Source organism: Ovis aries, chromosome 22 (genome assembly GCF_016772045.2).
Source record: "Ovis aries strain OAR_USU_Benz2616 breed Rambouillet chromosome 22, ARS-UI_Ramb_v3.0, whole genome shotgun sequence".
NCBI classification, from domain to species: Eukaryota; Metazoa; Chordata; class Mammalia; order Artiodactyla; family Bovidae; genus Ovis; species Ovis aries.
This window is the reverse complement of record NC_056075.1, coordinates 12,063,652-12,080,179: the sequence shown is the minus strand read 5'-3', so window position 1 is coordinate 12,080,179 and position 16,528 is coordinate 12,063,652.

Genomic DNA, 16,528 nt, shown 5'->3' with positions numbered 1-16,528 from the left:
TGTATACCCAGGCAAACCTCCTTAGGGCTCTAGTGTCTTCACTGCTTCTGGTCTGTGTCTTTGTCATTGTGCCTGCCCCACTGCCACAAGTACTTGCATGTTCCATTGCAACCAGGGTATTTGTTGTTGAAAAAAAAATCATGTATAAATAAACCTGCACAGTTGAAATCTGCTGTTCTAGATCACGTATACTGGCAAAATGAGTGGAAGTGTACTGAGAGACTGTCCTGGATAAGTAAATTGACAGTTTATTGTTTGACTAGTTGCATTTGTTTGCCAAAATGGAATAGTGCTCAAAACAGTCTGTACTTTCTCAGAGTTAAAATTTGTATACTCACTACTAAACATTTCATAGGAATAGTCTCTTTTTTAAAATTTTCTATCCTTTTAAAACTCTTCTTTTAATTTTTATTTTTACTTTATGTTGCTTTACAATACTGTATTGGTTTTGCCATACATTGATATAGGAATAATCTCTTTTAATTTTAGCTAAACCATAGACTGACTTGCTTGGAATATGACTCAGAGGATGAGAGCTGTGGAAAGAGGAAGCAACAAGAAATGAGGATGAGAGTTGAGGTAGACAGCTGGATTTGAAGTTGATCTGACATTGTCAACAAATATAAAACATTGATGAAAAAAATCAAAGATGACACAAATAGATGGAGAAATTTACCATGTTCATGGATTGAAATAATCAATATAGTGAAAATGAGTATACTACCCAAAGCAATCTACATATTCAATGCAATCCCTATCAAGCTACCAATGGTATTTTTCACAGTACTAGGACAAATAATTTCACAATTTGTATGGAAGTACAAAAAACCTCAAATAGCCACAGCAGTCTTAAGAAAGAAGAATGGAACTGGAGGAATCAACCTGCCTGACTTCAGACTATACCACAAAGCTACAGTCATCAAGACAGTATGGTACTGGCACAAAGACAGAAATGTAGATCAATGAAGCAAAATAGACAGCCCAGAGATAAATCTACAAACCTATGGACACCTTATCTTTGCAAAGAAGGAAAGAAAATACAATGGAGAAAGACAATCTCTTTAACAAGTGGTGCTTGGAAAACTGGTCAACGACCTGTAAAAGAATGAAACTAGAATACTTTCTAGCACCATACACAAAAATAAACTCAAAGTGGATTAAAGATCTAAATGTAAGAACAGAAGCTATAAAATTCTTAGAGGAAAACATAGGCAAAACAATCTCTGACATAAATCACAGCAGGATCCTCTATGACCCACCTCCCAGAGTAATGGAGATAAATCAAAGATAGACAAATGGGACCTAAATAAACTGAAAAGCTTTTGTACAATGAAGGAAACTATAAACAAGGTGAAAAGACAGCCTTCAGAATGGGAGAAAGTAATAGTAAGTGAAACAACTGACAAAGAATTAATCTCAAAAATATACAAGTAGCTCATGCAGCTCAAATACCAGAAAAATAAATGACACAATCAAAAAATGGGCCAAAGAACTAAATAGACATTTCTCCAAAGAAGACATACGGATGGCTAACAAACACATGAAAAGATGCTCAACATCACTCATTATCAGAGAAATGCAAATCAAAACCACAGTAAGGTACCATCTCACACCAAAGTCTACAAACAATAAATGCTGGAGAGGGTGTGGAGAAAAGGGAACCCTCTTAACACTGTTGGTGGGGTGGGAGCCACTATGGAGAACAGTGCGGAGATTCCTTTAAAAACTGGAAATACAACTGCCATATGACCCAGCAATCCCACTGCTCAGCATACACACTGTGGAAACCAGAATTGAAAGAGGCACATGTACCCCAATGTTCATCACAGCATTGTTTACAATAGCTAGGACATGGAAGCAACCTAGATGTCTATCAGCAGACGAATGTATAAGAAAGCTGTGGTACACATAAACAATGGGATGTTATTCAGCCATTAAAAAGAATGCATTTGAATCAGTTCTAATGAGGTAGATGAAACTGGAGCCAATTATACAGAGTGAAGTCAGTCAGAAAGAAAAACACCAATACAGTGTATTAACACATATATATGGAATTTAGAAAGACTGTAATGATGACCTTATATGCTGCTGCTGCTACGAAGTTGCTTCAGTCTTGTCTGACTCTGTGTGACCCAAGAGATGGCAGCCCACCAGGCTCCCCCATCCTTGGGATTCTCCAGGCAAGAACACTGGAGTGGGTTGCCATTTCCCTCTCCAAGGCATGAAAGTGAAAAGTGAAAGTGAAGTCGCTCAGTCGTGTCTGACTCTTCATGACCCCATGGACTGCAGCCCACCAGGCTCCTCCGCCCATGGAATCCTCCAGGCAAGAGTACTGGAGTGGGTTGCCATTGCCTTCTCTGATGACCCTGTATGCAAGACAGCAAAAGAGACACAGATATAAAGAACAGTCTTTTGGACTCTGGGAGAAGGCAAGGATGGGATGATTTGAGAGAATAGCACTGAAGCATGTATATTACCATATGTGGAATAGATGACCAGTCAAAGATTGATGCATGAAACAGGGCACTCAAAGACAGTGCACTGGGACAACCATGAGGGATGGGATGGGATGGGGAGGGAGGCGGGAGGGGGTTAGGATGGGGGACACATGTGCACCCATGGCTGATCCATGTCAATATATGGCAAAACCCACTACAATATTGTAAAATAATTAGCCCCCAATTAAAATAAATTAATCAAAATAGTAAAAGAAGCAGACATTTCTATTCGAGTCAAATTGAGGATTATAACTCAGGAGCTACATCTCAGAAAGCTCTGAGAATCGTTCTGCATGTTAGAAGTCAAGGCATGGTTGTGTAAGTTTGAGACGGTGGGCTGTACATTAAATGATGTATTATTGACAGTTTACACAATCCAAATCTAAATATCACTGTGGCCCCTTGCAAGATTAAGAAGGAAAAAAAGATTAAGAAGGAATGTTATTTTTTAAAGGGTTGTCTTGCTGATGCTGTTCAACAGCTCATGTTGTTCTTTATGGTTGAGCAGTTACTTCTACTGAAGGGGGTGGTTCGGTGGACGCTCAATACAGGTACACAATGCACAGTAGCAGGGAGAGAGCAGGCCAAAATGCAGAGGACATTTTTTAATGTTTAAATGTTCATATTTCATATTTTCCATATTTTCATTTTTCCATAAAATATGAATTTTATTTCATAATATGTAGAACATGAAAAAAACAGAATTTTAGTAAAAACAACTTCATTGCAAACCTACTTCATCCTAACAAGTTAACAGGAAATTTTTCTTAAATTCCTAAAGGGTGTTTGAGTAATGAAGGCTTGCAATGATAGGGTCAGTCCTTTGTTGGTATGCATCGAGGATGGTACTCTTAAACTGGTTTGGGAAAAAGGCTCCAAATATCAATCTCTATTATGCTTTTGTTTCTTAAGCCAGTATGTTCACCAACGTTATGTATTGCTTCCATTATAAACAGTTAACTTGCTGTGGGTACCACAACTGGAAGATAGCACATCTAAGGTCCGAACCATGATGACAACTGCCTCTAGGAGGAGTAATGTTATCTGTTGATAGAGGGTTAACTTTTTCATTTTGACAAGAAGAAAACCACTAGCTCTTTGATTTGGACTCCATTTCTTTTATTTATTTATTTATTTGAGTTTGGAATAGAGAAAGGTTTATTACAGGGCCATGCAAGGAGAAGGGTGGCTCATGTCCTAAGAACTTCAAGGTTACTGAAAACTTTTAGCAAAGCTCCTTTAAAGCAAAAGATGAAAAAAAAAATAGTACTGATGTCCTGAGGGCCTTTGATTTTAATTTTCTTTTCTGGTTTTAATCAGTTTTGGTGAATTGAAATAAAAAGCTTTATACTCTTATTCTATAAAATCATTTTTTCAGGGGTAAGAAAGAAATGCAGAAATTTACCCCAAACCATGTGGACCCCACCCCATAACATCTTTCTGGTCATCCCCATGCACCAGCCCCAAGCATGCTGCATCCTGAGTCCAAAAGTCCGTTGTACACATCTGTGTCTCTTTCCTGTCTATAGCCTGTAGTACTTCTCTGTATAAGAGTTTCATCCATCTCATCAGAACTGATTCAAATGAATTCTTTTAACGGCTGAGTAATACTCCATTGTGTATATGTATCACAGCTTTCTTATCCATTCATCTGCGATGGCTATTATAAAACAGTGCTGTGATTATTGCTTGCAGATTTTTGGATGGCAATGAGTGATGTTGAGCATCTTTCATGTGTTTGTTAGCCATCCGTATGTCTTCTTTGGAGAAATGTCTATTTTAGTTCTTGCTGCATAAGTTCTATTTTTGAGATTAGTTGTTTGTCAGTGGCTTCATTTGCTATTATTTTCTCCCCATTCAGAAGGCTGTCTTTTCACCTTGCTGATCTTACATTTAGATCTTTTAATCCATTTTGAGTTTATTTTGAAAGTGATCTAGTTTCATTCTTTTACAAGTGGTTGACCAGTTTTCCCAGCACCTTTTGTCAAAGATAAGGTGTCCATATGTGTGTGGATTTATCTCTGGGCTTTCTATTTTGTTCCATTGATCTATATGTCTGTCTTTGTGCCAGTACCATACTGTCTTGATGACTGATAGATGGAGAAATATACCATGTTCATGGATCGGAAGAATCAATATAGTGAAAATGAGTATACTACCCAAAGCAATTTACAAATTCAATGCAATCCCTATCAAGCTACCAGCCACATTTTCACAGAACTAGAACAAATAATTTCAAGATTTGTATGGAAATACAAAAACCTCGAATAGCCAAAGCAATCTTGAGAAAGAAGAATGGAACTGGAGGAATCAACTTGCCTGACTTCAGGCTCTACTACAATGGACCCCATCTTTCAATCCTGTGCGACTAGAGTGGATTCACCCCAGTGAACAGTGCTACCTGGGCTTGCTCTGGTAGCAGACCCTGAGCCAGAGTATCTCTTAGAATTTACCCCTGGATGAAATCTTTATTTTATGACCTACTGGCTTCAGTTTATTTAAAAAAAAAAAAAACATTTTGAGAAGTAGTAGAAAAGGGGAGTTTATTCTTAGAAAATATTTTGAAGTCAATAGTAAAATGTGCAATTGAGTTGCTATTGTTTTGGGTCATCTCTGTTACTCTATCTATTGTATGTACAATATTTTTACCCAGACAAGGATAAGTGTTTATACGTGATGAAGATGCTTCACAGCAGAACGTCAATATGGGTGTCCAGAATTGGTGACTAAGACAACAGACATTTTCTGTTGGAGGCAGCTGACCACAGTTGTCCACGCAGAGTACCCAGAAAGAGTTGACAGGAAACCAGAAGAGAAGTGAAACTCTGGTAATCATTGCCTGTGGTGGATAAATGCTTTATTGTCAATAGGAACAAATCAGGGTTACAAAGCGACAGCTCTGTCTGTGAATACAGATCACAACCCAGTTAGGCTAGGATGCATGTGCAGTAGCCGAGGAGAGTATCTCTGCAACATGACTCTGGAGACTTCTACAGAATTCCAATGGGCTTGAGGTGGTTTAAAATTGACCTTTACTGGAAGCCAGGCTGGTCTGATGAATAGGCTGCTTTTTATCTTGTGGTAGTTGGGGTTTGTGGCCAGGAACTTCTTTGTGGATATTCCACACCAAGCCACTGGTCCGGCCAATCAGAGTCCTCCAGTCTCATGACCATAGTGATGTGTTCACTATGAGAGACACACAGCTAGTCTACGCTGGTCACTGAAGTTGGGAGATGGGGGTCCTGTTCCTGGCAGGCCCTGAGCAAGAATGCATGATGGTTGTGAGAGATGAATATCACCTGAGGAAAGCAGTGGTGCTAGACAGACACCAGTGGCAGATAACCACTCTAGGGGAAGTGGGATGACAACTGAGAACCAGGAAAGGGGAAGAGAGAACGAGATTTCAGTTAGAGCAAGAAGCAGAAGGCACCAGTGTGCAAGTGAAAAGTAATTCACCCAACAGTGTTTGTGTCGTTGGGGGTGAAGGGTAATTTTGAGGAAATGACCAGTTTTTAAGTCATGTAATTCTGTGGTATTTACATTTCCTACCATCCTTAGATATTTATACAATCAGAAAAACATATTCATTTCAGAAATATTTAGTAAAACCTATGTGTTTTACCATTTGAGATATAATGGTAAATAAAACAACATGCCCCAAAGAAGTTACTACAGAAGATTTGAAGGGGATTTCTATCATGCAACCCAGAGAGCTTTATGCTCTTCTATGGGATAACTGAGGGGCATGCAGTCTAGACTTAAGAGCTAAATTGCGTAACATGCCTAGTGCAGCGTGCATGTGTCCAAAAGAAATTATGCAATGCATGCTAGCTCCATTTTGTTTTCCATATGCCTTCAAAATTCTTCGGATGCTAGTCATTCTTGAATTAAGAGAACAACCACTGAGTTATCAGGAAAATTATCTTTTGGAGGATCTGTGATATTGTTTGTTTTTCTAATGACATCAATTGCATTAAACACACTTAGAAAATGATCTGTTTGCAAGTGGAAGGTGTTATCTTCTTCTGAGTCTCAAACACTTGGAGGAAAGCACAGATGGAAAAGAGAATTGTTAGGATTTTCCTAGGTCCAGGAAAGAGAAAGCATGTGAGACTAGAAGCTGCACGTGGGATTTTTGCTTTGGTTTACTAATTTGGCAGCTTCTCTAAAGATCTTACGAAATTTCTCTAGGCTCTTAGTGGTTTTTGCAACACAAATCATTATTGAAGGAAATGTCCTAAAAGCTCATGCCTGAACAAAATCAAAAGATAAATTCTGCAGGATGTGTCTCACTTGCATTTCAGGGTAAGACCGTGTGGAAACTCTAGGAGTAAACTCAACCAGGAGAGGGTGTTAACTAGTGAGAGGTAGATACAGAGCTGTGGTGAGAAAGAAAAGCACAAGGCAAATCCAGAGTTAACAAGAGGATGGCGAGCAGAGTTGGGAGCATCCTGAGGTCAGTCCAGTAAAATGGCCAAGGCAACTAGTTAAGGTCTCAAGATCTGTGTGGGCTCCAGAGAAAGCCTGGGGTGTGCTTGAGAAGAGCGTTTTCTAGTGGCTCAAAGCTGCACATCCAACCCCATGCCTGAGAATGAAGAAGCTTTTGGGACTGGGGAAATAATTTTAAAAGAAACTCAGCAAGACCATTAAATAAAAATTAGAAAAATGCCCTGCCTGCAGTGTAGAAAATAGACTGGACTAGAGCTGGAGCAAGCCTAGTCTACAAGAAGCGTTTCTCCCTCATACGTACTCCTTATAAGGAAGACAATGCAACCACTTCTTTAGAAAGCCCTAATTATTTTGTCATAAAGTTTCTATCAGCTGTCAGATCTTAGGATTCTTGTTTGGAGAATGTTGGAAGCAATGTGTTTTGCTTTGTGGACCATGAGTTCCCAAGTCCAGCTCAAGGACAAGCCTAAACATTCCTGTATTTTATTTCTAAAACAGTGATTCTGTAACATAAACGTGCTGTGGCACCCGATTTTTCATGCCATTATGACAAATGTACTTGAAAGAAAACATGACCTTTCTTAACCCCTTCCTCACCCAGATATACTCGCAATACCCCTGACTCTGGCTCTGTGACAAGTATATATGCTTGTGAGGATTAAATCATGAAGTTTTTCACCTAGATCCTGGCAGACAGTTAATCATCAAATGTGAGTTTAGCTGTCAGTTGTAATCAGCAGCATCACAGCATTATTCTCACCATCCGAATGCAAGCCTAGCATGCAAACATCATAGTAGTGAGACGAGTATTCCTTGAACCTATTCTTTCTCTCTCTTTTTTAAAATTGGAGGATAAATGCTTGACAATGTTGTGTTCACTTCTGCTGTACAACCATGTGAATCAGCTATATGTATACACATATCCCCTCCCAGTTGAGCCTCCCTCCCACTCCTCTAGGTTATCACAGAGCAGTGAGCTGAGCTTTCTATGTTATACAGCAGCTCCCCACTAGCTAGCTATTTTATACCTGGTAGTTTATATATCTCATTCCTCACTCCAGTACTCTTGCCTGAAGAACCCCATGGATAGAAGAGCCTGGCGGGCTGCTGTCCATAGGGTTGCAAAGAGTTGCCCATGACTGAAGCGACTTAGCAGTAACACTAGTATATATCTCTCAATCCTAATCTCCCATTTTGTCTCTCCCCACTTCTCCCCTCATCTACAAAGTGGAAAATATATGGGGGGTGGTGGTACTCTCATCTTGGGACTGCTTAGTGAATGTACCCCCTTGGACTGGTGGGCAGGAGAATTCTGAAAGCACTGTCTTTGACTTGGTATTATTATCAAAGGTAGATTAGCTTCCATTCCAGGGGCCAAACCAGGAATAGACTTTGGATAGTGAATGGGTCATGGTTAGTACCTCGACAGCTTTGTCTCAGCCTCCCTGTTTTACCTCTTTACCCTATTTCAGCTACACTGCACTCCTTTAGCTCGTGGGTCACTTCCTCTCTGGGAACATCTGTACTGTCCCTCAGTGTAGACTCTCCTGCCCCCAGCTCTTTATATGGCTGGCTGGCCCTTCTCATCTATCAACTGTCAGTTTATCTTCCTTCCTCAGCCAGGCATTCCCTGAAAATCTCACCAAAGCTGATCTCTCTCCTCTATCACAGGACCCTCTCTACCATGTTCATAGCACTTTTCTGAATTTGCAATTCAATATTTGTATTGCCTATTAAAAATCTGTATTTACTATAACATTTAATGCCATGCTAATTTAAATATAAGTATTGTAAGTATTGTTGTTTGGTTGCCAAGTTGTGTCTGACTCTCTGCAACCCCATGGACTATAGCACGCCAGGCTTCTCTGTCCTTTACTATCTACCGGAGTTTGCTCAGATTCATGTCTATTGAGTCAATGATACTATGTAACCATCTCATCCTCTACCACCCTCTTCTCCTTTTGCCATTAATCTTTCCCAGTTTCAGGGTCTTTTCCAATGAGTGGGCTCTTTGCATAGGTGGCCAAAGTATTGGAGTTTCAGCATTAGTCCTTCCAAAGAGTATTCAGGCTTGATTTCCTTTAAAATTGACTGGCATGATCTCTTTGCTGTTGAAGGAACTCTCAAAAGTCTTTCCCAACACTGCAATTCGAAAGCATCAATTCTTCAATGCTCAACCTTTTTTATGGTCCAACTCTCGCATCCAGATAAGACTACTGGAAAAACTGTAGCATTGACTGTATGAACCTTTGTCAGCAAAGTGATGTCTCTGCTTTATAATATGCTGTCTAGGTTTGTCATAGTTTTCCTTCCAAGAGGCAAGTGTCTTCTAATTTCATGGCTGCAGTCACCATCTGCAGTTAGAGCCCCCGAAAAGATCTATTACTGCTTCTACTTTTCCCCCTTCTATTTGCCATGAGGTGATGGGATAATATAAATATTGCATATTTTCAGCTGAAGGGTTTTGAGACAGTCGCAGAGGCAGTCACTGTGATCTTCTCCCCACATCCCTTTCTTTTCCTCCTCTCTCAGGGAGTATCAGTGTTACTCAGTCGTGTCCAACTCTTTGGGACCCCATGGACTGTAGCCCACCAGGCTCTTCTGTTCATGAGTTCTCTAGGCAAGAATACTAGAGTGGGTTGCCATTTCCTTCTCCACAGGGAGTATCAGTAGGGAATAAAACCCTTGTGTGAGGATTGCCTTCCCTATAACATTCTTCCCTACGGAGACAAAGGGATGCCCAGGGGCATCCAAAGAGGCTTTTCTAAGTGTTCCCTGGTCTGCTACACTTAGGCCGTTGCTGGTGGCTCAATGGATCTCCAGTGCAGGAGACACAAGAGACACAGGTTCAATCCCTGGGTCAAGAAGATCCCCTGGAGAAAGGAATGGTTACCCACTCCAGTATTCTTGCCTGGAAAATTCCATGGACAGAGGAGTCCAGTGGGCTACAGTCCAGGCAGTACAAAGAGTTGGACATGACTGAGTGCATTCATGCCCACACAAACACATACTACTGCGCTTAACCTCATACTCTTGGCCCTATCCTATTTCTAGAGTAAATATACCCCATTTAACCATTATCTTCAGATCTTCAGTTCCTTAAGGTTCTCACTTGTAAAACTTATATTATTTATTTCATATTAAATAATGTAAGCTTTTCTCCTAAGAATCTGTCTTTGTCAGCTTAATTCTCAGACCCAGCCAGGGACCCTGAAGGGGTTGAGGAAAACTTTTCTTCCCCTACAATACCATACACTGAATGGCTTATAAACAGCAGAAATTTTAGTTCTGAAGACTTCAAGTCTGAGATCAGAGTACTAGTATATTTGCGTTCTGGTGAGAACACTTTTTGGGTTGTAGACTGCCAGCTTCTCCATAGACTGTGTCCCCATATGGTGGTGTGCAGGGAGGAACAAGCTCTCAGGACTTTTATAAGGGCCCTAATCCCATTCATGAGGATTCCATCTCATGACTTCATCACATCACTACAAACAAAGCTAGTGCAGGTGATGGAATTCCAGTTGAGCTATTTCAAATCCTGAAAGATGATGCTGTGAAAGTGCTGCACTCAATATGCCAGCAAATTTGGAAAACTCAGCAGTGGCCACAGGACTGGAAAAGGTCAGTTTCATTCAACCCCAAAGAAAGGCAATGCCAAAGAATGCTCAAACTACCACACAATTGCACTCATCTCACACGCTAGTAAAGTGATACTTAAAATTCTCTAAGCCAGGCTTAGCAATACGTGAACCGTGAACTTCTAGATGTTCAAGCTGGTTTTAGAAAAGGCAGAGGAACCAGAGATCAAATTGCCAACATCTGCTGGATCATCAAAAAAGCAAGAGAGTTCCAGAAAAACATCTATTTCTGCTTTATTGACTATGCCAAAGCCTTTGACTGTGTGGATCACAAGAAACTGTGGAAAATTCTTCAAGAGATGGGAATACAGACCACCTGACCTGCCTCTTGAGAAATCTGTATGCAGGTCAGGAAGCAACAGTTAGAACTGGACATGGAACAACAGACTGGTTCCAAATAGGAAAAGGAGTACATCAAGGCTGTATATTGTCACCCTGCTTATTTAACTTCTATGCAGAGTACATCATGAGAAACGCTGGGCTGGAAGAAGCACAAGCTGGAATCAAGACTGCCAGCAGAAATATCAATAACCTCAGATATGCAGATGACACCACTCTTATGGCAGAAAGTGAAGAGGAACTAAAAAGCCTCTTGATGAAAGTGAAAGAGAAGAGTGAAAAAGTTGGCTTAAAGCTCAACATTCAGAAAACTAAGATCATGGCATCTGGTCCCATCACTTCATGGCAAATAGATGGGGAAACAGTGGAAACAGCGGCTGACTTTATTTTTCTGGCCTCCAAAATCACTGCAGATGGTGACTGCACTATGAAATTAAAAGATGCTTACTCCTTGGAAGGAAAGTTATGACCAACCTAAGTAGCATATTAAAAAGAAGAGACTTTACTTTGTCAAGAAAGGTCCATCTAGTCAAGGCTATGGTTTTTCCAGAGGTCATGTATGAATGTGAGAGTTGGACTATAAAGAAAGCTGAGCACCGAAGAACTGATGCTTTTGAACTGTGGTGTTGGAGAAGACTCTTGAGAGTCCCTTGGACTCCAAGGAGATCCAACCAGTCCATCCTAAAGGAGATCAGTCCTGGGTGTTCATTGGAAGGACTGATGTTGAAGCTGAAACTCCAATACTTTGGCCACCTGATGGGAAGAGCTGACTCATTTTAAAAGACCTTGATGCTGGGAAAGATTGAGGGCAGGAGATGGGGATGACAGAGGATGAGATGGTTGGATGGCATCACCGACTTGATGGACGTGGATTTGGGTGGCCTCCAGGAGTTGGTGATGGACAGGAAGGCCTGGCGTGCTCTGGTTCATGGGGTCACAAAGAGCCTGACACGACTGAATAACTGAACTGAACTGAATCCTAATTACCTTGTGAAGTCCCCAACTCATAATACCATCACATTGGAGAGTACAGTTTCTGACATGAATTCTACAGCTGCTGCTAAGTCGCTTCAGTTGTGTCTGACTCTGTGAGAGCCCATAGATGTCAGCCCAGCAGGCTCTGCTGTCTGTCCCTGGGATTCTCCAGGCAAGAACACTGGAGTGGGTTGCCATTTCCTTCTCCAATGCGTGAAAGTGAAGTCGCTCAGTCGTGTCCGACTCTTCGCAACCCCATGGACTGCAGCTTACCAGGCTCCTCCATCCATGGGATTTTCCAGGCAAGAGTACTGGAGTGGGGTGCCATCGCCTTCTCCGGACATGAATTCTAGAGGGACACAAACATTCAGTCCTGATGACTTTATCTTTTTAGAGGGCAAAAATGAGAGCTGCTTCCTCAGTGGGGGGTAATCAAACGATTTGGCCACCAGGCAGTCAGGATTTGAGTACCGGCTATTTAAAGTAGGTGTCTGCCATGGCGGATTCATGTCAATGTATGGCAAAACCAATACAGTACTGTAAAGTAAAATAAAATTAAAAAATTAATATAGTAGGTGTCTGGGAAAGCCATGTGATCCATTCCCAAGGATCTTGTGGCCCATGGGAGGTTATAGCATCCTCTGCTGGGAAAGGAAGCCCCTGATACCATAAAGAGCTAAGTTCAGGTGCACACACTTTTGTGGAGAAGCAGAGTCTCAATTGGCTCATTGTCCAGACAACCTAGAATGAGCTCCCCAGGTCACTTTTGAATGGTTATGCTCATGCATCAGTGTATTAGAACGAGGGGGATATAGTGGTTACTCAGATGTTTTTCCAGTACATGAAACAATTAATGAAGGAGCCTGGAGACTTCGTGGAAATTAGAGTTTGGGATTACTCATATCCCAGCAGCATATTATTCTGGGGTATTCATTAAGTAAATATCCTGATTTATATCTCTACAGGATACAAATTATCTCTGCTTATGGCACGTAGCTTGAACATGAGGAAATTTCATGGCTTCCTGGGAACTCGTAGAGACAGCCTCTTTCCCCCAGGGATCAGGAGGGATCCTGGAAGCCATGTCACGATAGAGCAGAATCCAGAGAAATCGTCTTGAATTATCTGACCCCAAAGTATCCAAACTTCCCAAAATGCTTGTAATGAAAAGGACGTGTGGAAGGTCTCCTCTACTTTCTGAATCTTGCCTGTTGGGCTCTTAGAATCCACATGGTTTCTAGATCTTCATAGTGCTGGCAGGATCAGTAAATAAGGCATACTTTGCCTAAGGGCACCTCAGAAATGGTTTTTCTATTACAGCTCATTTCACCAATAACTAAGATATCTCCAAGATCACTGGAAACTTGGAGATGAACAGAATCCTTTCACCCTCAGCTCTATCTCCTATAGACAAAACACCACAGCTTTATAGAGCCAGTGATAGGGTACTGCCAAGTTAGCAGGGGTAACAGGAGATGGGGATCCAGGGAACCAGAACTAGAAAGACATGGGGGATAAGTGTCCATGGTGGGAAGGGTAGACAGGAGGGAGTAGGGGAATGTCTGTAGTCACGAGGGTGATTTACAAAGAGGAGACATTTGCAGCCAACAGGAACAAAAGGAGAAAGAGACGCTAGGTGGGAGGAGGGGCGCTTCATGGACAGAAATGGCTGAAAATAGAAATTAATAAATCAATCGGGATTCTCCAGCATATGCTCTGTACATGCTTTTTTTCCCACTCTTCCCTCACTGCTCATCAGCTTTCTCTACTTTCTGGCTGGCATGGAGGAGTAGGGTTGTTCTGCGGTGACTTCATTTTCAGTTTTTAACTGAACACTCCAAGCCACAGCTGAGACTGTCAAGCTCTTTGATTTGCTCTTCCAGGTTCCTTCAGAATAGATGACTGGTCCAGCTTGGGTCAGAGGTCCTACCCCAGCCCAATCACCAAGGGCTGAAGATCTGGCTTATGTAGTACACAGCTTCTAGAAGTCCATCCCTGTGGATAGGCAGTTGTGGGGGGTGGGGAATGCTGGCCTCATCAAGCCCTGGGCATCTGTGTCTGGGGTGTCATTTCAAGCAGTAGATAGACTGCAGTGGAGAGAGCAGGGAAGGAGGAGACCTAGAGGGAACCTGATGGATAAGCTGTTATGCTTCTCAAGTTCTAGCTGTCTTTATCCCATTAAAAAAAAAAAAAGAAGAAGAAGAAGAATCTTTGCGTGAAAGAGACTTATAGGAAGAAACAACTGGAAATAGCTGGCTAGGGTGAAAACCCTAAAGTAGGAGACTGGACAGAGGTTTCTCCTCCTCCCTCCTTTAAAACTACTTTTTTGAGGTATGAGTGAATAGAAAAAGCCATACAGATTTAATGTATGCAACTTGATGAATTTATAAAGAAGTATATACCCATGAAAGGCTCTCAGATGGCTCAGCAGTAAAGAATCTGCCTGCCAGTGCAGGAGATGGGATTCGATCCTTGGGTCAGGAAGAACCCCTGGAGAAGGAAATGGCAACCCAGTCCAGTATACCCTCTTAGCAATTTGGGGGGAATATAATACTGCATTGTTAACTATCTGACTGCATTTTTTGACATAGATTAATTTACTGGTTTGGGCAATAACTTGGTTTTAACTGCCCTGTATACCCCTTTTCATCCTTTCCTCTTCTTTATAACAAAAGGGACACATTTGAAGATGATTTGGGTGGGATTAGAAGTGTCTTCTTGGAAATAGTAATTGTTCCTTCAGGGGCTTGAGCGCAGTCTTTCTCCTGACTTCATTAACAATAGGCTCAGCCAACCATGTTAGGCAAATCCTGGAGTTACCTAGGACTTTCTTTAATCTCCTGGCCCTAGGTCTTTTCTACATAAAACTTTATTTCATCCTTCTTTTTTCCTGTGACATTTGCTTTGGCTATTATCTCCAGAAGTCAAACTATGTCAAAAGGTTTTTTGAAAAATGAGCTTGTTGCCCTCATTGCCTCATTGTCATGAGAATAAAGAGAGACAGCTTCAAAGGCTGCAGCAGGTATTAAGACCACACCTTTTTTTTTTTTTTTCCCTTTTCCTGAATCTAGGCTGGTGAATCTTAATCAAAATGTTCTTTCTCATAACTTCCACCCATGCTTCTGAAGTGCCTTTCAAAGAATTTATTTTATTTTAGAATCTTTGTGTTTTATTTGGGTCACAATAGACATCACACATCAAATTTAGAGAAGTACTTTTCCTTCATGCCCTCCCCAGGACAGTTTGAATTCCTCTCCTCATACTCCAGTTTCTCCAACACAGTTTTCTCCATTGCCTTGTTTAGTATTGTTTTTCATTGGGGTTTCCGCTTAAGACCAAAGGAAAGAGTGGAAGTAAGTGGATGTTCTTAGAGGGTAGAGAATTCCCTAGGTTTCTTCTCTAGGAATAAATGCTGTGTTGTCCACTTAATATCTTCCTCTAAAACCATCTGGAGTAGGCACCCCTACTTTTATGAATAGAAAGGGGATTTATTATTAGAACAGAAAAAGATACAATATAAAAGAAATCAGACATGTAAACTGTAATCTCGGTGATACTTTAACTTAACTGCTATTCATCTTGGCCGCCTTTGGAGGCTGTTTCCATCCCTTGTGATCTGGTATCTGTCTTTGGGATGCAAAGTAGGATCAGAAGTAGAGTCCTGACTGGATAAAGTGGAGGTATATGTTCCCCATCCACGGAATTTGTGGGGCACTGTTTCACAGTCAGAACTGGGAAGTTTTAAAGCCCATTATTGGCTAGAGATCTTGAACCATGTTTGTTGTAAGTGGAAAATAAATTGCAATTGCAACCACAGGGACTGTGTCACAGAGGCATGCAGGTGTCAAAAGCAAATATCTTCAGTGGCCAAATGGGAGGCACTAGGGGGCAAAATGAGAGATGAGGTAGACCTAAGGAAAAGTCTTGAGGTGCATGGAGTATCCCTCTTCTAAGATTACTGATTACTTTGTCATTGATGCGGAACTAGTATTCTGGGTTTGATCTGGGACAAAGCAAGCTGTGATATGATCATGCCAATATAAGCAAAAGGTCTCCTTCCCAAAACATCACTCATGCCTTCTTAGACACTGTCCGCTTTCCTCTCCTTCCCTAAGTTTAAGGAAGTCTGTCAAATATTAATACTGTTCCCCAAAAAGAAGCTTATCAACTTGACTATACTGAAGGCAAAAGTTTTGCCTCTGCCTTGTCCCTGACCCCAGGCATTTGTCATTTAATAGGAAGCTTTAGGCCGGAGAGCCATGGAATCTGGGTCTCCATATTTCAAGCTTTCTCTGGCTAACTGCCCTTCTCAGTTTTCCATGTGCCAATATGGAAACATATGCTGTTTGAAGTTTCAGCTTTTTTTCTTAGCAATTTACTTGCTTCTTTGGTCTACCATTTTTTCCCCATTAACAGTTTAATTAAAATAGACTACAAAGTTAGAACTTGATAAGTCAGATAACAAGCCTGCTGTTGCACACAGAGGCAATTCCTCTACACAGCTGCCACCCTAAAGATAATGGGCTCCTCTTTACACATGTAATCCTCTTAGTGCCCTGTCTACCAGCTTGGTCTCGTCGGGGAGACTCAGTGTCTCCGTGGGTTCTGTAGTCAGCACCATCTCTTAAC